The sequence below is a fragment of the Triticum urartu genome, chromosome 5A, assembly GCF_056163025.1.
Source record: "Triticum urartu cultivar PI428250 chromosome 5A, HENAU_Tu73, whole genome shotgun sequence".
NCBI lineage: Eukaryota > Viridiplantae > Streptophyta > Magnoliopsida > Poales > Poaceae > Triticum > Triticum urartu.
Window position 1 is genome coordinate 233,282,034 of NC_141877.1, and position 25,479 is coordinate 233,307,512.

Below are 25,479 nucleotides of genomic sequence, written 5' to 3' on the forward strand. Positions count from 1 at the left end.
TCTGCACCAAGCTCATCTGCACCGCCGCCAAACAACTCCACCGACCCTGCTGCGCCTGGGAACGCGTAGAAACCTCTATGTCTTCAAACCTTTTTGGTCATCACTGACAAAAGGGGGAGAAGCATATGATGGTTATAGTCTTCAAGCGGGTCACTATGGGCGGGTGCCTTCATATTTTGCTACATTTTGCTTCGTGCTTACAACTCCCGTTTTTTTGCTACATTTGCTTCATTGAGTTGTAACACTTAGCCTTGATGGTCGTCTGCTACCTGTTTGTCACTCCGTTTTGCGAAGATAAATTCCGCACTCATCTCATTTTGCAGACATCCATTTTCCATTATGCATGTCATTATCTTCATATACTTTCACATGCATAGTGGATTGTCATAAGTTGAAGTGGATCTCCACAAGTACAACCTGCCATGTGCATTTGCATTCAAGAAGCAAATTACTTATATGCACATCTTCAGGGGGAGCCCTTGCAACTTATGAAGACAATTCTTTTACAATTTCACAAATTATGTTTCCCATTGAAAACTTCAACTAGTTTGTCATCAATCACCAAAAAGGGGGAGATTGTAAGTGCATCTAGTGCCACCTCTAGTTGGTTTTGGAGTATTGACGACAAACCTAGTTGAGGGACTAATGTGTTTGTGAGAATTGCAGGAAAACACAGGTAGAAGTCCCTCATTGATTCGGTTTTACTACCAGAGATGACCCCTAAAAATGTACGAAGACATTGAAGACAATGGTGGTTTATGAAGATATTCATATTGAAGACAATGACATGAGAAGACTCCCTATGAAGCTTTTGGAACTCGAAGACCTAGATCCTTCGTAGTTTTATTTCATTCATGTTGTGTCATAGGAACCACCGTACTGTTAAGTGGGGTCGAAGAGAACCAGTCAGAATGACTGAAGTGATGCCTAATTCAAATCCTATGTCTTCGAGCGAAGACTTTGAGAGAAAATCTTGTCCAGAGTCAGACAAGTCAGCTTTACTTGTAGCCCAAGAAAAGTTGCCGTGTGAGTTCAAAATTCGACCGTTGGTACACGTGTCAGTTCCTTAGTGACCCAGGGTCATTTCGGACAGATCAGGTCGGGTTGCCAAGTGGCTATAAATAGTCCACCCCCCACAACCATAAACGGTTGGCTGCTCAGATTTCAGTGCACGGCTTTTGTCGTTTGAGAGCAACCCACCTCGAAGCCTTTGAAAGAAAAATTCCCAGTGAGGAGAAAAGCCCTAACCACCCAGAGCCAGAGTAAATTGGGCATCACTTAAGTCTTCGTGTCTGTGTGATTTGAAGACTTATTACACTTGAGGACTGTGCATCCTCCAGACGGTTAGGCGTCGCGTTCTGAGCATCCAAGAGAAATTGTGGATTGTCAGTGAAAGAAGTCTGTGAAGGTTTGGGAGTCTACCTTGAAGACTTACCTGAGTGATTGGGCGAGGTCTGTGTGACCTTAGCTCAAGGAGAAAACGGTGAGGACTGGGTGTCTTGGACTAAGTGTCCTTGACTGTGTGTCCGGGACTGTGTGTCCTTTGGTTTAAATACCTAGCCGCTCCAACCAGACGTACAGTTGTCACAGCAACTGGAACTGGTCCAACAAATCATTGTCTTCAACGTGTCACTGGTTTCATCTTCACTTCTTCTCGCTTACAGTTATTCATTGTGAAGCCATTGCATGCTTGCTTTATCTTTTGTCTTCACAACATGAATGTATGATCTGTTTGGCTTCATAACTTCTTCCTACCTGATCCTTATTACACTGAAGCTGTTTGTCATTGCGCTTTCACTCTATTGAATACATGACCATGGCTGGCCTAGTGTAATCTAACTTCTGCTGCATAGTAATAGGCATGATCTTCACTGTTTGTCTTCACAACTCTCACGTTTTGAAGACTTTCATAAAAATCGCCTATTCACCCCCCTCTAGTCGATATAACGCACTTTCACATACAATCGATCTAACTATCGCAAAAGTGCTCGAACTACTATATTTACATGGTGGACTACTACTACTGTTGGGGTGGTCTACTAGAAATATTCTTCGGTTGCAGACTCCATGATATCTGCTCCAGCTTCATCAACATAGTCATCATCGCTATCGTCTAGATCCGAGTCGGTGTCGTCGATGATAATGTAGTCTTCCAGGCGAATCTCCTTGGGTTCTTCGTCTTCTTCCACTGGTGTAGGTCCTCCCATGAATATTCCAATCTTCTTGATCAGGTCGTCATTCTTTTCCACTAATACTTCGATTTCCTCTTCATAATCTTCACGTGTAGCCTTGAGTTCCTCCTCCAGTTCCTTGATTCTTATCTTTGCCTTCTTCAGATCTATCATGTCGGCGCACATCTGGTTCTCCTGAAGTCGAATGTGTTGGTTTAACTCCTGGATAAAAGCTGCGATTGATCTATTCTTCCTGGTACTGATCATCTCCCAGTGCTCATCTCGGTGCCCACAAATCTGGTAGATAGTATCCTTGAGATCATTGCGGTAAACTTCTCCAATGCGTCCCATGGCGATGTGAGCTGCCATGCTCTTTCCTAGATTCCAAGTTGGTGCATCAAAAGTAAACTCTATGGGCTCAGTGACTGGCATGAACGTCCTTCCTGGAACTTGAACTTGAATCATCCAGCGCTCTTCTTCAGGTAAAGTGGCGTTGTAGGTTCCGGTGAAGCTTGGTACTCCTATGTTCCGGTATATAGTGACTTCCTTCAAGTGACGTCCAAAGGGTGTATCTTCATCCGGTTGCGTGAACTTGTTCCTTGCATCCGCCATCCTAAAAGAGTAGAAAAGATGAGAAGTCAGAAAGATAAGAGAGTGAGTAGTGATCTAGGTCTTTAGCTTAGTGGTCGTGTCCTACAGTCAGCGTGTGCTCTGATACCATCTTGTAGCGACCAGACCTCAAACGGTCCAATCACTGTGCTCAAGTGTCATCCCTGGATCAGTAATGCTGACACCACACAGTACTTGAAGGATTTATAACAGATTAGCAATCACACACTTATTACATCGAGTGTCTCAAAAGAGAACTTATTACAATAAAAATGGCTTAAGGCCATCTAATAACGATAACAACGGAAGGCTTGGAAGATAAGTGAGTCCATCAACTCCAACGGCATCACTGAGTATAGAACCATGACCTAAAAGCACCTTAATCATCGCCTGAAAAGTCTGCAACATGAACGTTGCAGCCCGAAACGGGTCAGCACATGGAATATGCTGGCAAAGTAACACATAGAGAGTAATGGAATGAAATAGTCTATACTATATGCATGTATGGCTGGTGGAAAGCCCTATGGTTATAGTTTTGCCTAAAGCCAATTTTTCCCTACTGCAAAGGAATATATTTTATTTAACTATCATGGTAGTTGTTAAACATTGAGAATGGTTGACAGCATTCTCAATCCCAATTAAGCATCATCATTAAACAAAACCCAACAAAATTAATTTTAGAGTAACATGTTGAGATTCACATGATAATCCAGGTACTAGATAATACTCAAGATGTCCATAACCGGGGACACGGCTAACCATGATTAGTTTATACACTCTGCAGAGGTTTGTGCACTTTCCCCACAAGACTCGATCGCCTCCGTTTGGTTTCTCGCACTACATGGTGTTTGAGAAACGGATGACCGAGACATAGTCTTTCAAAAGCGCTAGCACCTTACGATCGGGTAGACCGTTACACCTACTTTCCCCTACATCTGCTAGTCTAGCACTGTAAGAGTTCGCACAACTTAAACAACTATGCTAGAGCCCATAGTAGCTTGTGGCTGCACACGGAAGTTTCTAGCATGAATAATCTCATGATCCCTTTGAGCCTGGGTGGCGGTCCAAAAGAAAACATGCAATCGCTGGAATACCCAGGTGCCTCAATCCACCCAGATGTGTGTTTAGGTTGCCACCTTAAATAAACCATTAATAAACAATCTCACATCTGTCATGGATACACTCACCTAATCCACGTCTACTAGCATAGCATGGCATAATAAGCAAACGTAGAAGTAACTCCCAAAGGTTTGATAATAAACAGGTAATAGGTACTACCTCAACTACTTACCAAACCCACAATTTAATTAGATCCTAAACAATGCAATGTGTGAGGATTGATCTAATGCAATAAAACTGGGTAGTAGGAGGTATTATCAAAGTGTTACTTGCCTTGCTGACGATCCGCAAAACCTAGCAATTCGAAGTAGCAAGCGGGGCACTCCGGATACTCTATCGCAAACAAACAAGAATACAATAAGTACTCAACTAATGCATAGGTAAAACTCAAATAAGAGATCTAACCAGAAAGTTCAACCTAAGAACTCCGGTTGGCAAAAGAAATCAAAACGAACGAGGCAATGAAAGACAAATAGCAAAAGAAACAAGCTTCGTTTACTATTCTGGATCTAGGGCAATTTTTACCGTGGCAAAAACTTGTTTGAGTTGGTTAAACGGAAAGAGGGTTTCGAGATGAAACTCCAGGCGCTTGAATCGCCTGATTCCGATAAACGAGCGAAAAGTTAGACTAAAACGAAAAACGGATCAGGAATCGCAATCAGAAAAATCGCGGATTTAATCCGAGAAAAAGAAAAACGACGAACGTTCGTTAAAACGAACGTACGTGTGAATGCTCGCTAATTAAATAAACTGGAAAAACCGATCTATTTAAACAAACCTAAACTAAAACAAAAACCGATGGAAAAACCGATCGGTTTTTTCTATAAAAAACCGGCGGCGGGTTCTACCTCCGCGGCGGCGGCGGCGTGGTCCGGCGGCGGCAGCGGGGGCGGCGGCGGTGGCGGCGAGGCGGGCGGCGCGGGTGGCGGCGCGGCGGGGCGGCGGGGCGGCGCGGCGCGGCGGCGGCGGCTCCGAGGCGGCGGCGGCTGGGGTTAGGGTTAGGGTTTGGCGGTTGGGCTGTCCCGGGCCTCGGGCGGCGCTATAAAAAGGCCTCTGCCAGGGAGTCCTGGCCGGATACGGCCCGTAGGTCGGTTCAGATTTTTTTTAAAAATAATTACGCTCAGAGAAAAAAAACAAAAGGAATACTAAACGGACTCCAAAAATCCCGAAATAAATTTTCCCCGGCTTCTAAAATCAAGCCGCACAGGATGAACATTTATTTGGGGCCTAAATGCAATTTTGAAAAATGCGCATTTTTCCCTAATTCAAATAAAATAGCAAATAAAACCAAAATAAAATCTTATTTGATTTTTTTATTAAATCCTCAATATTTCTTTATTTTGGGAAAGTCATTTTATTCCCTCTCTCATATTTTTGTAATAGAAATAATTGAAGATAAAATAAATAAAATCAAATGATCCTATTTTCAAAATTTGAGATAACTCAAATATGAAAATAACGAAATCCCCAACTCTCTCCAAGGGTCCTTGAGTTGCGTAGAATTTCTAGGATCAACCAGAATGCAATAAAATATGATATGCAATGATGATCTAGTGTATAACATTCCAAATTGAAAATTTTGGATGTTACAGGAGCTCAACCACTAAAGCTCTTCGTCAAGGGAAGAGATCCACCAAGTGCTCGATACTACCTCAGCGTTGCAGTCCGGCATCCACTTCAATATATGATCTCGGACAGAGTTGATGTTCAGAGGAATGGCGGTTGGCGGGAGTTTGAACAACTCGAAGCGGTCAAACAGTTGGTCACACAACCAACCATGGCCATAAAATGATAAGTTGTTGGCTAACCCCAGCAACAACCTCATCCTGTATGCCGCGTCTCCATACAGCCACGCAGGTCTATCCCTTTCCTGCAGCGGTGAGATGCGGCGGCGAAGAAAATCTGCCCCCACTTGCTCGATGGTTAACCTGGTAGCCGCCAGACGGGTGATCATGTTGATTGTTAGGGGCAACCTATCCTTAGTGAGCCCCCTCAAGCTCCAATCCTTGTCGTGCTCGACGCACTCCTGCGATGCTTCGCAGAACTCGGGGGCTTCCTTGTCCTGGATCCAGCACCAGTCTCCTCTCCACTCATCCCACCTCTCGCGCTGGTACCCAGGGAGGTAATCCCATGTCTTCCTTGGCAAGCGCGGCATCCAGCTAATGATCCAGGAGCAGTTGACTTTGCTCTCGACCTTTGGGACGAAGTAATGCCGGAATAGATCCACATTGGGCATCACTCCCATGAAGTTCTCGCACAAATGCACCAAGATGGCCATGGTCTCCATTGCGTTGGGCGTGAAATCAAGGAGATGGAACCCATAGAAGTTCATAATCGCCTCAAAGAACCTAGAGAAGGGGGGGACAAAGGCCGCACATGAAGTAAGCGACAAAGAATCGGCAAGAATCGGGGGGATCCACCTCACCCACCCCATAGACTACGGGTGCCCCATGCCTTTTCTCAATAGGCCGCCCCCACAGATATCCGTACTTCGCCTGAAGAATGGGACCTCTCAAGGTCGACGGAACGAACACGACGTCCTCGCTCCGCTTCTTGTTCAGCTCCACCAACCTCTTGTTCTCCTCGGCGGCGGCCTCCTTCGCCGCGGTCGTCGGCTTCCTCTTCTCCGCGGGTTTCTTCTCCATTGCTGCGGCGACGTAGAGAGGGGATGGATTCGTTGGGGAGGGTGGAGGCGGAAGGGGAAGCGAGATGGGGAACTATCGCTTGGCTTGCGAAGGAAGAAGATGGAGGAGTGGGGCGAGAGACAGGTGAATTGTGCCGCTCTGCTTTTCCCTACTCTTAAGGAGGGAAAAACGGGGCAGAGGCGCGATGCTTCAGAAAGTTACCATTTTACCATAACTGCAACAGTGCCACGACCCCACGATGCGCAGTTATTGCGCAAAGTGGACGTTGGATTGACCGGTCACCATGACGGAACGACGCGTACAGTCCTCTCCTGTCACGTGTCCGCGCATTGTTTGGGGCCTAACCCAACGTGCCACGCGACACGTATGGCTCAGGCCTGGGGGCTTATGTCGGGGAAAATATACAGGGGTATGCATTTTCCCATGACTCGTGCATGGACAGGCCAAGCTTAAGTCGGAGACTGAGGGACCACGAGATTTGAAGAACCAACACGCAGCTCAGAGCGACCAAGATCAAGCCAGAGGAGCAATATATCGGCGAGAGAAGGGCCTCCCTTGCCGGGAAGGTGAGCCTGGCAATGGGCGAGGCCACCACCAGAAGCATGCAACTCAGGCATCCCGGCAAGGTCTGCCGGGGCTCGCGGGGGCAGAACTTCCCCACCAACCGCTCAAGCACGATCCACGTTGTCAATCAGTGCGGTGTCAAGCCGCAAAGTAATTAAGTGACAGCCATTCGCCACATGGTGGCCATTTCCTATAGAAGAAACCCACAGATGACACCCATCCTGCGACGTGCCAAGAGAACAGGCACGGAGCTGGCAAGATAGCCCGGCAAGCCTTGCCAGGCAACCAGTGATGTGACACTAAGTGGTGCATTTAATGCACCCTGTCAGCCTGCAGAGTTAGGTATGATAGCACTATCTGCTATCATATCAGTGGAAAATGACTACTTTGCCATTGTGGTGACCCCTTAATCTATAAACGGAGGCCCATGTCACTCGTAGGAAGGGTTGGGAAATCGACGAACCCACACGCCATATGCGCGTAGTCGCTACCGCCCCAAGGCAACCTCTGCCAGGCAAGTGTACTATGCTTCACCACCTCCATTCCACCATCAATCCACCAAAGCAGGAGTAGGGTCTTAGGCCTCACGGCGGCCCGAACTTGGTAAAGTGCTTGTGTGCTCTCTGCCGTGCTACCGTGCGCTGGTCTGCTCTTTGTGCAACACAGCGTCCCCCTGCCGAACCAGCAAGGGGCCTCCTGGTACCATAGGTGGCCGCAGATATCCCACGACACAAAGGCAATGATCATGTATATAGGTATCACGTCCGAGATTAGTATTCCGAAAGGGTTATGCGTCTACTACAATTACTCTACACATCGACCGCTGTCCAGCATGCATTTAGTGTATTAAGTTCATGGGAAAATAGAGTAATGCAATAAGAACGATGACATGATGTAGATAAGATCTATTCATGTAGGAATAGACCCCATATTTTTTTCCTTAATAGCAATGATACATGCATGTCATGTCTCCTTTTGTCACTGAGATTGAGCACCGGAAGATCGAACCCATCATAAAGCACCTCTTCGCATGGCAAGATAAAACAATCTAGTTGGCCAAACCAAACCAAAATTTCAGAGAAGAAATACGAGGCTATAACAATCATGCATAAAAGAGTTCGACAAAGACTCAAATAATATTCATGGATAAAACCGATCATAAACCCACAATTCATCGGATCCCAACAAACACACCACAAAAAGGCATTACATCAAATAGATCTCCAAGAACATCAAGGATAACATTGTATTGAAGATCAAAAAGAGAGAAGAAGCCATCTAGCTACTAGAAACGGACCTGTAGGTCTGTGGTAAACTACTCACGTATCATTAGAGGGGCAACAACGATGATGAAGAACCCCTCCATGATCATTGACCCCTCTGGCAGAGTGCTAGAAAAGGCCTCTAGATTGGAGCTCGTGGTTCTGGAACTTGCGGTGGCGGGAACTGTATTCTCTCAACTCCCCTACGGTTTTGGGGATTTTAGAGTATTCATAGAGGTGTATGGCGGTGGATAAGCTTCATGTGGTGCCCGCTACCCACCAGGGTGCACCTGGGCCTTTTGGCGCACCTGGTGCCTAGCGGGCCCCACAGGCCTCCTCCAGTGCACTTCTTTGGCTCTCTGGATGTCTTCTGGGTAGAAGAAAATCTCCAAAAAGTTTTGTGTCATTTGGACTCCATTTGGTATTGATATTTTGCAAAGTAAAAAACGAGCAAAAACAGCAACTAGCACTGGCACTATGCCAATAGGTTAGTCCCAAAAAATGATATAAAGTTGCTAGTAAATGAATATAAAACATCCAAAATACGTTGGAGATGTATCACTCCGCATCATCTACCCCCCTTGGGAGAGATCCATCCTCGGATCGTGATCTTCATCACCATGGTAGGGTGCCAAGTCCTTGACATACAACATGTCGCTTACATTGTACTGGTCTCGTGGGAGGTAGATCCTGTAGGCATTGTCATTGTAATGTGCTAGCACCTTGAAGGGCCCATCGACTCGTGGTAGTAACTTAGACTTGCGCTTGTTGGGGAAGTGCTCCTTGTGGAGATGAAGCCATACGAGATCGCCCAGTTTGAAGACCATTGGAGTCTTTTTGATGTTGAGCTTGGTGGTGAGGCAGTGTACTTGATGCTAGATCGTGGACCTTGTATCTTCATGCACCTTATTGAGATAACTTGCTCTTGCACTTGCATCCATGTTAGCTCGTTCTTCTAGCAGTAAAGGGAGGATGTACAAGGGCGACAAAGGGTTGAAGCTGTAGACGAGCTCGAAGGGGGATTGTCGGTAGTCGAGTGTCTTGCGCAATTGTAGGCGTACTTGGTGATGGGTAAGCACTCCTCCCACTCGTTGATGTTCTTCTTGATCAACACGTGTAGGAAAGTAGATTGCATCCAGATGGTGACTTCCATTTGGCCATCGGTTTGAGGATGTTAGGTCATCGAGAATAGTAGCTTGATGCCAAGCTTGGCGCATAGTGTCTTCCAAAAGTATCTTAGGAACTTGACGTTGCGATCCGGCACAATTGTGTTTGGCAGTCCATGTAATCTCAAGATTTCCGTACAGAAGAGATTTGCAACATGTGAAGCACCGTCTATCTTCTTGCATGGGATGAAATGTGCCATTTAATAGAACCGGTCCGCAACAACATATATCGAATCCTTGCCATTTTGAGTCCTAGGTAATCCAAGCACAAAATCCATGCTAATATCTTCCCCTATTTGATATGGAATAGGAAGTGACATATGTAAACCATGAGATTGAGCTTGTGACTTAGCTTTGTGGCTTGTAGAGCACTGGTTGATGAAGCGTGTGACATCGCAAAAATATTGGGCCAAAAGTACTTGAAGGAGAGTGTGGCAAAGGTCTTGTCGTGCCCGAAATGTCCCATAAGTCCTTCGCCGTGAGCCTCTTGCAAAAGTAACAAATGAAGAGACAAATCGGGTATACAAAAGTTTGTTAGCGTGCATAAGACATCCATTCTTGAGGTAATAGTTCTCCCAACAAGTATTAGCAAGACATTTGCCATAAGGAATCACAAACAAAGGGTCATGTGCATATATATATTTAACATGCTCAAAGCCATTGGCATTCACTTCAAGTTGAGTAACTAGCATGCACTTGCAGGAAAGGGCATCCGCCACAACATTATCTTTGACCTTAATGTACATGATCACATAAGGATAAGATTCAATAAATTCACTCCATTTAGCATGTCGTTTTTCAACTTGGTTTGACCTTTAAGGTATTTAAGTGTCTCATGATCGGTATGTATGACAAATTCATGCGGGCGAAGGTAATGCTCCCAAACATGCAATACTCACACTAAAGCATATAATTATTTGTCGTAGAAGGGATATAAGTTGTGCGCCGAAAAGTTTTTCACTAAAATATGTAATGGGTCGCTTTTCTTGCATCAAAAGTTCACTAATACCATTACCACTAGGATCATAATGGACTTCAAAAGTTTTATCAAAATTGGGCAATGCAAGCAATGGAGCATGTGTAAGAAAATTCTTAAGCTCATGAAATGCGATATCTTTGGATGGTCCCCAAACAAAAGGTGCATTCTCCTTACTCAAGGCATGCAAAGGTGATGCAATAGTGCTAAAGTCCTTAACAAAACAACGATAGAATCCGGCTAAGCCAAGGAAGCTATGCACTTGTTGCATGTTGATTGGTTGTGGCCAAGTTTTAATAGCATCAATTTTAGCTTCATCTACATGAACATCCTTAGAAGACACAACAAAACCCAAGAAAACAAGCTTGTCAACAGCAAATGTGCATTTATCCATATTACCATAAAGACTCTCATTTCTAAGAGTTTGCAAAACGGCCCTAAGATGAGTGGCATGATCTTTTAGAGATTTGCTAAACACAAGTATATCATCAAAGTATACCACAACAAATATGCCTATGTATGGGCGAAGAACATAATGCATGACATGCATGAAAGTACCGGGTGCTTCCAATAAGCCGATAGGCATAACTAACCACTCATACAAGACAAATTTAGTTGTAAAAGCGATTTTACACTCATCAGCTTGTTGAATGTGAATTTGGTAATAGCCACTTTTAAGATCAATTTTTGAGAAAATGGTTGTGCCGCTAAGATCATCTAGCATATCGTCAAGTCATGGAATGGGATGTGTTGTAGGGTGGAACCCTAGATGGAGATCTTTTCACACTTGGAGGGGAAAAGAGGATGAACACAAGAACACAAAGAGTAAATTCACTCAAACAAAGGCCCAATCACATATCCACTAGAATAGCATACACATGAGATCCACAAGAATACAAGATCAATCCAAGGAAAAAAGCACAAAGGTAAGGTTCTTCCCACTCCTAAGGAGGTGAGGTCTTGATGATATTCTTCTCCAAGGGGAGATCTTGATGTCCACTTGGGATCCTCTCCCAAGAGGTCTTGATATCCAAGAGGCGTGGTCGAAGGAGAAAAGCTCTATCAATGTCTCACATATACTTTGCTAACCCTAAACATGACCCTAGGTATGGAATATATATGTAGGTGGGCGAAGTGGATGAAGTGGAGGCCCAAACATCCACTCTCGGCCATCCATCCTGAAGGGCCCGTGTGCACGGGGTAAGTTGAGCCCGTGTGCATGGGGGTCCCGTGTGCATGGTACATGCCCGTGCACATGGGGTGCTACAGCGGCCCGGACCCATGCACACGGGGTGGTGCGTCTTGATTCCAGTAGGTCCCTGGATGGCCCGTGGGCATGGGGTCGCCTGGGAGGTGAAGTCTTGCTCCTCTTGGTACTCTTCTTCTTCTTTGAGGCCTTAGGGTGCTTCTCCTCCTCCTTTGGGGTGTCCCTTAGGTGCTTGGTGGCGTCGGTCTTCGTACCTAATGACACATAGTGTATTTTGGTGAGGTAGCAACCAAGTTCCATTCATGTCCATATGTATCTCAAGTAGGAGCGAGTTCACCTCGGTTTCGATGGCGCATGCTCGAGCCCTTGTCATGGGTCATGTGGTGCTTGATGTGTTGGTGTAGAGTCCATGGGGATGACGAAAGGATGCTCTGCATCATCTCCCACCCCCTTGGGTGAGATCCATCCTCGGATCGTCATCTTCATCACCATGGTATGTGTTCAAGTCCTTGACGTTGAAGGTGTCGCTTACATTGTACTTGTTGTGTGGGATGTCAATCTTGTAGGTGTTGTCATTGTAACGAGCTAGCACCTTGAAGGGTCCATCGGCCCATGGTAGTAGCTTGGACTTGCGCTCATTGGGGAAATGTTCCTGGAGGAGATGTAGCCATACTAGATCGCCCAGTTTGAACAACATTGGGGTCTTGTTGATGTTGAGTTTGGTGGTGAGGCGGTGTACTTGACGCTCGATCATGGCCCTTGTTACTTCATGCACCTTCTTGAGATAACTTGATCTTGCACTTGCATCCATGTTCTCTCGTTCTAGTAGCGGTAGAGGGAGGATGTCCAAGGGCGATAAAGGGTTGAAGCCGTATACGACCTCGAAGGGGGACTTGCCGGTAGTAGAGTGTCTTGCGCAGTTGTAGGCATACTCAGCGATGGGTAAGCACTCCTCCCACTCCTTAATGTTCTTCTTGATCAACACGCACAGGAGAGTAGATAGTGTCTGGTTGGTGACTTTCGTTTAGCCATCGGTTTGGGAATGATAGGCCATCAAGAATAGTAGCTTGATGCCGAGCTTGGCGGATAGTGTCTTCCAAAAGTAGCTTAGGAACCTGACGTCTCGGTCTGAAACAATTGTCCTTGGCACGCCTTGTAACCTCAAGATTTCCCTACAAAAAGATTTACAACATGTGAAGCATCGTCTATCTTATTGCATGGGAGGAAATGTGCCATTTTAGAGAATTGGTCCACAACAAAAAATATGGAATCCTTTCCATTTTGAGTCCTAGGCAATCCGAGTACAAAATCCATGCTAATATCTTCCCATGGTTGATATGGGATCGGAAGTGGCATATGTAAACCATGGGATTGAGATTTTGACTTTGCTTTGCAGCATGTAGAGCACCGGTTGGTGAAGCATGCGACGTAGCGAAACATCTTGGGCCAAAAGTACTTGAAGGAGAGTGTGGAAAAGGTCTTATCGCGCCCGAAATGTCCCATAAGTCCTCCACCATGATCCTCTTGCAAAAGTAACAAACAAAGAGACGACTCGGGTATACAAAGTTTGTTAGCGCGCATAAGGTAGCCATTCTTGAGGTAATAGTTCTCCCAACAAGTGTTAGCAAGTCATTTGGCATATGGAATCGCAAGTGAAGGATCATTTGCATATAGATCTTTAACATGCTCAAAGCCAATGACATTCACTTCAAGTTGAGTAACTAACATGCACTTGCGGGAAAGATAATCTGCCACAACATTCTATTTACCCTTAATGTAATTGATCACATAAGGAAAACATTCAATAAATTCACTCCATTTACCATGCTATTTGTTCAGGTTGGTTTGACCTTTAAGGTATTTAAGTGTCTCATGATCGGTAAATATGAAAAATTCATGTGGGCAAAGGTAATGCTCCCAAACATGCAATACTCGCACTAAGGCATATAATTCTTTCTCATAGATGGGATAATTAAGTTGAGCGCTGGAAAGTTTTCCCTAAAGTATGCAATGGGTCACTTTTCTTGCATCAAAACTCCACCAACACTATTACCACTAGTATCAGAGTGGACTTTGAAAGTTTTATGAAAATTGGGTAAGGCAAGCAATGGAACATGAGTAAGCAAATTCTTAAGCTCATGAACTATGGTATCTTGGGATGGTCACCAAACAAAAGGTGCATTCTTCTTACTCAAGGCATGCAAAGGTGATGCAATAGTGCTAAAGTCCTTAACGAACCGACAATAGAATCCGACTAACCCAAGGAAACAACGCACTTGTTGCAAGTTGGTTGGTTGTGGCAAAGTTTTAATAGCATCGATTTTAGCTTCGTCTACATGAACACCCTTAGAAGACACAACAAACCCCAAGAAAACAAGCTTATCAACAACAAATGTGCATTTCTCCATATTAGCATAAAGACGCTCATTTCTAAGAGCTTGCAAAATAGTCATAAGATGAGTGACATGATCTTTTAGAGATTTGATAAACACAAATATATCAACAAAGTAGACTGCAACAAATACGCCAATGTATGGGCGAAGAACATAATGCATGGCACGCATGAAAGTATCGGGTGCTTCTCGTAAACCCATAGGAATGACTAACCACTCGTACAAGCCAAATTTAGTTTTAAAGGCGGTTTTCCACTCATAACCTTGTTGAATGTGAATTTGGTAATAGCCACTTTTAAGATCAATTTTTGAGAATATGGTGGCACCGCTAAGCTCATCTAGCACATCATCAATGCACGGAATGGGATGCCTATAACAAACGTTGATAGCATTTATGGGACAACAATCGGAACACATGGGAAAACTACCATCTTTCTTAGCCACAAGTATAACCGGAACGACACAAGGACTTAAGCTTTCACGTACATGGTCGTTGTCAATGAGTTGTTATACTTGCCTTTGTATCTCCTTACATTCTTCGGCATTGATGCGGTATGGAGCCTTGTTTAGTAGAGGTGCGCCGGGGATGAGGTCAATCCAATGCTCAATTCCTCATAGTGGAGGAAGACCGGGAGGTAGCTTATCGGGGAAGACGTCTGCAAATTCCTGCAACAAATTAGACAACACTAGAGGAAGATGGTTAGAAGTGTTAGTCCTTGTCGATTCATCTTTGCACACTAGACATAGTGTGTGACACTAGATGGGTTCTCACACACTTCACTCATTTCTCTTTTGGTGGCTAGAAACACTAAGTTTTTCTTGTTGCTCATCATGGAGGCACTCATTTTTGGCTTGTGGTGCTCACTCTCGCTTTGGTGTTTCACTCTTCACTATTCTCTCCATGATGGGTGGATGCTTGCTTGTCGGCGATCACTTGGCTTGGCGATATAGGTCATAGCACGTACCTTTTCCCTTCATCTTGAAGCTATAGTGGTTGGTACGCCCGTTGTGGATGATGTCGCAGTCGAATTGCGAAGGTCTTCCTAAGAGGAGATGGCACACGGACATAGGAACCACGTCGCATTCCAAAGTGTCTTTGTATGCGCTGATCTTGAAGGAAACTTGCACGGTGTGCTCGACTTGAATGGTGCCAGAGTCGCTAAGCCATTGGAACTTGTAGGGGCGGGGATGCTTCATCTTGACCAATTATAGCTTGGAACATAGCTCTTCACTTGCCAAATTGTGGCAACTTCCTCCGTCGATGATGACGTTCACGGAACGCCCATTGATGCCTACTTTGGTGTGGAAGATGTGGCGGCATTGGTCTTTGTTTTGTTGGTGTTGAAGCGTCAAGACCTTGGAGACAATGAGAACGGGGCTCGAATTATTGTCACAAAAGACTTGGTCGTCTTCATCGTCATTCATGTACCGGTGCATGGCCACGTGCTCAAGGGCTTCCATTTCTTCCTCACTCATTGACTCAGAGGTGCTGTCGTCATGGGTGATCATGGTGCACCGAGTGGAGCAATCAAATGTCTTGTGGCCTCTGAGGGAGTCCTAGATTATATGGTCCTCAGGCCATCAGCCTACTGCATCTGGGCCAGGCTGATGGGCCACGATGGGTCCAAGCTAGAGTGCGAATGTGTGGCTGGATAGGAGATCTTCGGAGTCGTGGTGTGCCCTCCAAGTCAAGATTAGGCATGATCCTTCCTTCTTTGTAACCAATCGCCTATAACCCTAACCCTACTGTGTCTATATAAACCAAGGGGTTTTAGTCTTTAGGGTTAGACAAACATCCATTACCCCATCAACCTAGGGTTTAGCTCGCCTGATCTCGAGGTAGATCGATTCTGTAACCATATCATACACATCAAATACAATCAAGCAAGATATAGGGTTTTACCTCTTCGAGAGGGTCCGAACCTAGGTAAACACTGTGTTCTTCGTCCCTTGTTCCCCATTGATTCTAGATCCACAGCTCGGGAACCCCTACCCGAGATCCGTCGGTTTTGACACTGACATTGGTGCTTCCATTGAGAGTTCCGATGTTGGGTCGCCAAAGGATCGATGGCTCGCCTGATCATCGGAGATGGCATCAGCTCCGGGGACCTCTTCGTCCCCGTCCAGCTCTTCGCATTTGGCAGCATCGTGTTGCACGCCAACCCAACAAGTCATCTAGACCAAATCAACAATTTTGCCCCTAAGCATCAGATTAGATTCGGCAACTGAGAGTATGTCGCGGATGCCCGAGGCGATCTGGTCTTTGTTGGATTCACCGTGTCTCCCTGTACCCCTATGGGCCTCGATGCACCTGCTCCTGAGTTTTCTCCCGGCCCGATCTATGGATCGGCCTCAATCCCCCAGCCAGCTTCGAGCTCGGACGGCTGCACCCTGTCCGGAGGCTGGGAATCCCCTTCAACCGCACCAGTGATGCCCGCCGAAGACTCAGCTTCAGGCCTCAACGTGGAAGCGGTGTTCGGACAACAAGAATCTTTCTCAGCCGAACCCTCTCCTCATGACACACATGCGACCTTGAGCCCTAGTGACAGGTCGATGTTCGGAAACCAGGAATCATCCCTGGGCGAACTCCCCCTCATGCACTTGGCTTTGAGCCCCAACATGGAGATTGCATCCAAAGACCTAGTTTCGTCCTTGGACCCTTATGCTTATCCGGACATAAATCCAGCCCTGGGATTCGAGGTCAACTCGACTTGGGAAGACTAGGACCCAGTTCGGACCTGGATCACTCCTTGTCCCGCTGCAACAGAAACTGGTCCCGAGCGGACGTCGTACGCCAGCTCGCAAGCCTTGCATTGCTAAACGAAGCACTCGACTGAATCCGAATGATGGCTATTCAAGATGACTCGAACTCGTCATGTGTTCAGCAACCCCTCGAGGCGAATTATAGGGAATTTTACCACCCATCCACCAGCCGCTGGACGGATACATGGACAAGGATAGTGGAGCCACGACCAGCTCCGATGTGCCTCCCCCTGTCACCAGCCTCTGGACGGCCATGTCCACGTACGACATCTACATGGTGGACACCCCGAAAGAAAATGACGGCACTCCCAGGAAGGATAATAGAAAGCCCAGCGATGAGCCGTCAAAACATCATAGATAGTGCCATCGCTCCAAGGCACGTCGAAGCCATGCGAGCAACACGGACACTGGAGAAAACGGCACCCCGGACAACACAGACAACCTCGATGACCCCGACGCCGATGAACAACCACAAAATAACCATGAGGAGCACGAGGACCCACTCGATCTTGAACACCTTGATGACTCAAAAGGCAGCAACTACCTCACTCTTCTGAAGAGGAGGTTAGTCTGGGTGACGAGGATTTTATCATCCCCGAAGACCCGCTCAATCAAGAGCGGTTCAAACGGCAGCTAATTGCCACCGCACGAAGCCTGAAGAAACAGCGACAAAAAATAAAGTCCAACAGGATACCCTTAATGAGAGATGGACTAAAGTCCTAGATGCCAAAGAGGAGTACAGTTACAAGCAGCAGACCAAAAGCTACCCGAAGCGACGGTTACTGCCGCAATTCGACGATGTGGCTATAGAGCCCGTGTGACGCCCCAAGACCAATGCTCCAGATGCCTTCCATGGATTTCGAGATTCGTCGTGTGAATTTTTTGGTTCGTTGCATTCATCATTGCATCTTTTGCATTGATCATGTCATCTTACACCCCTTTTTTTAAAACTCTGCTAAATAAATTGCATGGATCTTTGGTCCATTTAAATCGAGGGAAGTTCACATGGTGAAATTCTCTTTATAACATATAAAAGCCTCCTACTATTATTAGGGAGCTATTATAAATATTCCAATAGTTTGAAATTGACCATCACACACTTGCAAAAATAAATCCCAATGCCTTTGTTATCACAATTCTTGGTCTCCAACTTTGCCATATATCCTTTCATCACTTTCCTGAGCTTCACCAAAATTCTCAACATTTTTGGACCTGTCGAAATACCCACTTCCTTTCTCACACTCAGTGTAACATCCAAAAATTTTCAATTTGGAATGTTATACATTAGATCATCACTGGATATCATATTTTTATTTGCTCCTATCCTGATCCAGAAATTCTACGCAACTCAAGGACCCACGGAGAGAGTTGGGGATTTCGTTATTTTCATATTTGGGCTTTCTCAAATTTTGAAAATTGGATCATTTGATTTTTTTATTGTATCTTCAATTATTTCAATTATAGAAATATGAGAGAGGGAATAAAATGAATTCCCAAAATAAAGAAATATTGAGGATTTAATAAAAAAAATCAAATAAGATTTTATTTTGGAATTTTTGGCTAGTTTATTTGAATTTAGGAAAAAATGTACGTTTTTCAAAACTGCATTTTAGGGCCAAGAAAATGTTCATCTCGTTCTAAATATTTTATTTAGGCGGTGAAAATTTATTTTGGTATTTTTAGAATTTTATTTTATTTTCTAGAATTTTTCTTAGTTTCGGCGGAATTGTTTTTTTTAAAGTACCGCGCGCCCGACTGGGCCGAAGGCCCAGCCCAGCCAGGCCAAGCCCGCGCCGCCGCCGTCTCCCGCACCGGCTCGGGACCGGAGTCCCGAGCGAAGCCGCCGCCGCCCGAGTCCGCGAGGAGCATGCCTCCCGAGACGGCCCCTTCCCCAAGCCACCTCGCCCCCCTCATAAATACCCGCCGCCGCTACCTCACCCCGCCAACTCGCCCCGCCCCGCCTCCCGCAGCCGCTGCTCGCCGCCGCTTGCCACGCCCGCCGACGCCGACGCCGCCCGCCGCCGACGCCCACGCCGCCCGCCGCCGACGCCGCCCCGCCCCGCCGGAGCCCCGAGCCACCGGAGTCCAATGAGGTAGCCGCGCCGTTCGCCGCCGGTTTTCTGGAGAAAACCGATCCGGTTTTTCCTTGAAAACCCTAGGGTTTTTTTTCATTTTTACTAGATCGGTTTTATCGGTTCTTTTATTTAGCGAGCGTTCGCTCGTTCGTTCGTTTTAACGGACGAGTTCACCGTTTAGTTTCAGATAACGAACGTTCGTTCATTAATCTGTTCATCAGTTTTCTCTTTTTCTCGGTTTACTGCGATTATTTCTGATCACGATTTTTGATCCGATTTTTGTTTTATTTTAACTTTTCGCTCGTTTATCGGAATCAGGCGATTCAAGCGCCTAGAGTTTCGTCTCAAAACCCTCTTTCCGTTTAACCAACTCAAACAATTTTTTGCTTCTGTAAATTTTGACTTAGGTCCAGATTAGTATTCGAAGCTTGTTTTCTTTCGTCGTTTGACTTTCATTGTTTCGTTCGATTTGTTTCTTTTGCAAACCGGAGTTCTTAAGTTGAACCTTCTGGTTAGATCTTTTATTTGAGTTTTACTTGTGTATTAGATGAGTACTTATAGTATGCTTGTTTGTTTGTTTGCGATAGAGTACCCGGAGTGCACCGCTTGCTACTTCGAATCTCTAGGTTTCGCGGATCATCAGCAAGGCAAGTAACACGTTGATCATACCTTTTACTACCCAGTTTTATTGCATTAGATCAACCCTCAAGCCATTGCATGAGTAGGATCTGATTAATATGTGGGTTTTGGGAAGTAGATGAGGTAGTACCTATTACCGGTTTTATTATCAAACCCTGGGAGTTACTTCTACGTTTGCTTATGCCATGCTATGCTTGTAGACGTGGATTTGGGTTTGAGTGTATCCATGACAGATGTGAGAATGTTAATTAATGGTTCAACTTAAGGTGGCAACTTTAACATATATCTGGGTGGATTGAGGCACCCGGGTTTTCCAGCGATTGCCTGTTGTTTTTCTTTATGGACTGCCACCCAGGCTCCAAGGGATCATGAGATTATTCATACTAGAAACTTTTGTGTTTAGCCACAAGCTACTATGGGCTCTAACATAGTTGATTAAGTCATGCGAACTCTTAGAGTGGTAGACTAGTAGATGTAGGGGAAAGTAGGTGTAACGGTCTACCCGATCGTAAGGTGCTAGCGCTTCTGAAAGACTATGTCTCGGTCATCCGTTTCTCAAACACCAGGTAGTGTGAGAATCCCAACGGAGGAGATCGAGTCTTGTGGGGAAAAGTGCACAAACCTCTGCAGAGTGTATAAACTAATCATGGTTAGCCGTGTCCCCGGTTATGGACGTCTTGAGTATCTAGTACTTGGATTATCATGTGAATCTCATCATGTGACTTTAATTAATTTTGTTGGGTTTTAATGATGCTGTTTAATTGGGATTGAGAGGGTGTCTATGCTCTCAATGTTTAACAACTACCTTGATAGTTAAATAAAATTCAATCCTTTGCAGTAGGGAAAAACTGGCTTTACGCAAAACTGTAACCATAGAGCTTTCCACCAACCATATATGCATGTAGTATAGCCTATATCTATTCATTGCTCTCTATGTGTTACATTGCCGGCATATTCCATGTGCTGACCCGTTTTCGGGCTGCAACGTTCATGTTGCAGACTTTTGAGACGACGAGTAAGGAGCCTTAGGTCGTGGTTCTATACTCAGTGATGGCGTTGGAGTTGATGGACTCACTTATCTTCCAAGCCTTCCGCTGTTATCGTTATTAGATGGCCTTAAGCCATATTATTTTGTAATAAGTTCTCTTTTGAGACACTCGATGTAATAAGTGTGTGATTGCTACTCTGCTATAAATCCATCAAGTACTGTGCGTGTCAGCATTACTGATCCAGGGATGACACTGATGCACAGAGATCAGACTGTTTGAGGTCTGGTCGCTACAAGATGGTATCAGAGCACACGCTGACTGTAGGACACGACCACTAAGATTAAGACCTATATCACTATTCTCTTCTCATTTCTGACTTCTCATCTTTTCTACTCTTTTAGGATGGCGGATGCAAGGAACAAGTTCACGCAACCGGATCAAGATACACCCTTTGGACGCCACCTGAAGGAAGTCACTAAGTACCTGAACATCGGAGTACCAAGCTTCACCGAGACCTACAACGCCACTTTACCCGAAGAGGAGCGCCGGATGATTCAAGTTCAAGTCCCAGGAAGGACGTTCGCGCCAGTCACCGAGCCCATAGAGTTTTCCTTTGATGCACCAACCTGGAGTCTAGGAAAGAGCATAGCAGCCCACATCGCCATGGGACGTATTGGAGAAGTTTACCACCATGATCTCAAGGATACTATCTACCAGATTTGTGGGTGCCGAGATGAGCAATGGGAGATGATCAGCACCAGGAAGGATAGATCAATCGCAGCTTTTATCCAGGAGTTAAACCAGCACATTCGACGTCAGGAGAACCAGATGTGTGCAGGCATGATAGATATGAAGAAGGCGATGACAAGAATCACAGAGCTGGAGGAAGAACTCAAGGCTACATGTGAAGATTATGAGGAGGAAATCGTCGTACTAGTGGAGAAGAATATTGACCTGATTCAGAAGATCGGAATATTCATGGGAGACCCCCACACTAGTAGAAGAAGACGAAGAACCCAAGGAGATTCACCCGGAAGACTACATCGTCATCGACGACACCGACTCTGACCTGAGCGATGATGACTATTGTAACACCCCGGATGTAACTTTTGTTGGAAATATGCCCTAGAGGCAATAATAAATTAGTTATTATTATATTTCCTTGTTCATGATAATCGTTTATTATCCATGCTATAATTGTATTGATAGGAAACTCAGATACATGTGTGGATACATAGACAACACCATGTCCCTAGTAAGCCTCTAGTTGACTAGCTCGTTGATCAATAGATGGTTACGGTTTCCTGACCATGGACATTGGATGTCATTGATAACGGGATCACATCATTAGGAGAATGATGTGATGGACAAGACCCAATCCTAAGCCTAGCACAAAGATCGTGTAGTTCGTATGCTAAAGCTTTTCTAATGTCAAGTATCATTTCCTTAGACCATGAGATTGTGCGACTCCCGGATACCGTAGGAATGCTTTGGGTGTACCAAACGTCACAACGTAACTGGGTGACTATAAAGGTGCACTACAGGTATCTCTGAAAGTGTCTGTTGGGTTGGCACGAATCGAGACTGGGATTTGTCACTCCGTGTAAACGGAGAGGTATCTCTGGGCCCACTCGGTAGGACATCATCATAATGTGCACAATGTGATCAAGGAGTTGATCACGGGATGATGTGTTACGGAATGAGTAAAGAGACTTGCCGGTAACGAGATTGAACAAGGTATCGGTATACCGACGATCGAATCTCGGGCAAGTACAATACCGCTAGACAAAGGGAATTGTATACGGGATTGATTAAGTCCTTGACATCGTGGTTCATCCGATGAGATCATCGTGGAACATGTGGGAGCCAACATGGGTATCCAGATCCCGCTGTTGGTTATTGACCGGAGAACGTCTCGGTCATGTCTGCATGTCTCCCGAACCCGTAGGGTCTACACACTTAAGGTTCGGTGACGCTAGGGTTGTAGAGATATTAGTATGTGGTAACCCGAATGTTGTTCGGAGTCCCAGATGAGATCCCGGACATCACGAGGAGTTCCGGCATGGTCCGGAGGTAAAGAATTATATATAGGAAGTGCTATTTCGGCCATCGGGACAAGTTTCGGGGTCACCGGTATTGTACCGGGACCACCGAAAGGGTCCCGGGGGTCCACCGGGTGGGGCCACCTGCCCCGGGGGGCCACATGGGCTGTAGGGGGTGTGCCTTGGCCTATATGGGCCAAGGGCACCAGCCCCAAGAGGCCCATGCGCCAAGAGAAGAGAAAAGGGGAGAGTCCTAAAAGGGGAAGGCACCTCCGAGGTGCCTTGGGGAGGATGGACTCCTCCCCCCCTCTTGGCCGCACCCTTCCTTGGAGGAAGGGGCAAGGGCTGCGCCTCCCCCTCTCCCTTGGCCCTATATATAGTGGGGAAAAAGGAGGAGCAAACCAATCTAAGGCCTGGCGCCTCCCTCTCCCTCCCGTGACACATCTCCCTCCTCTTCTGTGGTGCTTGGCGAAGCCCTGCAGGATTGCCACGCTCCTCCATCACCACCACGCCGTTGTGCTACTGCTGGATGGAGTCTTCCATCAACCTCTCCCTCCTCCTTGCTGGATCAAGGCATGGGAGACGTCTCCGTTCCGTACGTGTGTTGAACGCGGAGGTGCCGTGCGTTCGGCACTTGATCATCGGTGATTTGAATCACGACGAGTACGACTCCATCAACCCCGTTCTCTTGAACGCTTCCGCTTAGCGATCTACAAGGGTATGTAGATGCACTCTCCTTCCCCTCGTTGCTGGTCTCTCCATAGATAGATCTTGGTGACACGTAGGAAAATTTTGAATTTCTGATACGTTCCCCAACAGTGGCATCATGAGCTAGGTCTATTGTGTAGATTCTATGCACGAGTAGAACACAAAGTAGTTGTGGGCGTTGATTTTGTTCAATATGCTTACCGTTACTAGTCTTATCTTGATTCGGCAGCATCGTGGGATGAAGCGGCCCGGACCAACCTTACACGTACTCTTACGTGAGACCGGTTCCACCGACAAACATGCACTAGTTGCATAAGGTGGCTGGCGGGTGTCTGTCTCTCCCACTTTAGTCGGATCGGATTCGATGAACAGGGTCCTTATGAAGGGTAAATAGCAATTGGCATATCACGTTGTGGTCTTTGCGTAGGTAAGAAACGTTCTTGCTAGAAACCCATAGCAGCCACGTAAAACATGCAAACAACAATTAGAGGACGTCTAACTTGTTTTTGCAGGGTATGCTATGTGATGTGATATGGCCAAAGGATGTGATGAATGATATATGTGATGTATGAGATTGATCATGTTCTTGTAATAGGAATCACGACTTGCATGTCGATGAGTATGACAACCGGCAGGAGCCATAGGAGTTGTCTTTATTTATTTATGACCTGCGTGTCAACTTAAACGTCATGTAATTACTTTACTTTATTGCTAACCGTTAGCTGTAGTAGTAGAAGTAATAGATGACGTGACAACTTCATGGAGACATGATGATGGAGATCATGATGATGGAGATCATGGTGTCATGCCGGTGATAAGATGATCATGGAGCCCCAAGATGGAGATCAAAGGAGCTATATGATATTGGCCATATCATGTCACTACTATTTGATTGCATGTGATGTTTATCATGTTAATACATCTTATTTGCTTAGAACGACGGTAGTAAATAAGATGATCCCTCATTAAAATTTCAAGAAGTGTTCTCCCCTAACTGTGCACCGTTGCTACAGTTCGTCGTTTCTAAGCACGCCGTGATGATCGGGTGTGATGGATCCTTACGTTCACATACAACGGGTGTTGACGAGCCTAGAATGTATAGACATGGCCTCGGAACACATGCAAAACACTTAGGGTTAACTTGACGAGCCTAGCATGTACAGACATGGCCTCGGAACACAAAAGACCGAAAGGTCGAGCATGAGTCGTATAGAAGATACGATCAACATGAAGATGTTCACCGACGTTGGCTAGTCCGTCTCACGTGATGATCGGACACGGCCTAGTTAACTCGGATCATGTAATCACTTAGATGACTAGAGGGATGTCTATCTAAGTGGGAGTTCATAAGATGAACTTAATTATCCTGAACATAGTCAAAAGATCTTTGCAAATTATGTCGTAGCTCGCGCTTCAGTTCTACTGTTTAGATATGTTCCTAGAGAAAATTTAGTTGAAAGTTGATAGTAGCAATTATGCGGACTAGGTCCGTTAACTGAGGATTGTCCTCATTGCTTCTTAGAAGGCTTATGTCCTTAATGCACCGCTCAGTGTGCTGAACCTCGAACGTTGTCTGTGGATGTTGCGAACATCTGACATACACGTTTTGATGACTACGTGATAGTTCAGTTAAACGGTTTAGAGTTGAGGCACCGAAGACGGTTTTGGAACGTCGCGAAAACATATGAGATGTTTCGAGGACTGAAATTGGGATTTTAGGCTCGTGCCCACGTCAAGAGGTATAAGACCTCCGACGATTTTCTTAGCCTGCAAACTAAGGGAGAAAAGCTCAATTGTTGAGCTTGTGCTCAGATTGTCTGAGTACAACAATCATTTGAATCAAGTGGGAGTTGATCTTCCAGATGAGATAGTGATGTTTCTCCGAAGTCATTACCACCAAGCTGCTAGAGCTTCGTGTTGAACTATAATATATCAGGGATATATATGATGATCCTTGAGATATTCGCGATGTTTGACACCGCAAAAGTAGAAATCAAGAAGGAGCATCAATTGTTGATGGTTGGTGAAACCACTAGTTTCAAGAAGGGCAAGGGAACAAAGGGATACTTCATGAAACGGCAATTCAGCTGCAGCTCTAGTGAAGAAACCCAAGGTTGAACCCAAACCCGAGACTAAGTGCTTCTGTAATAA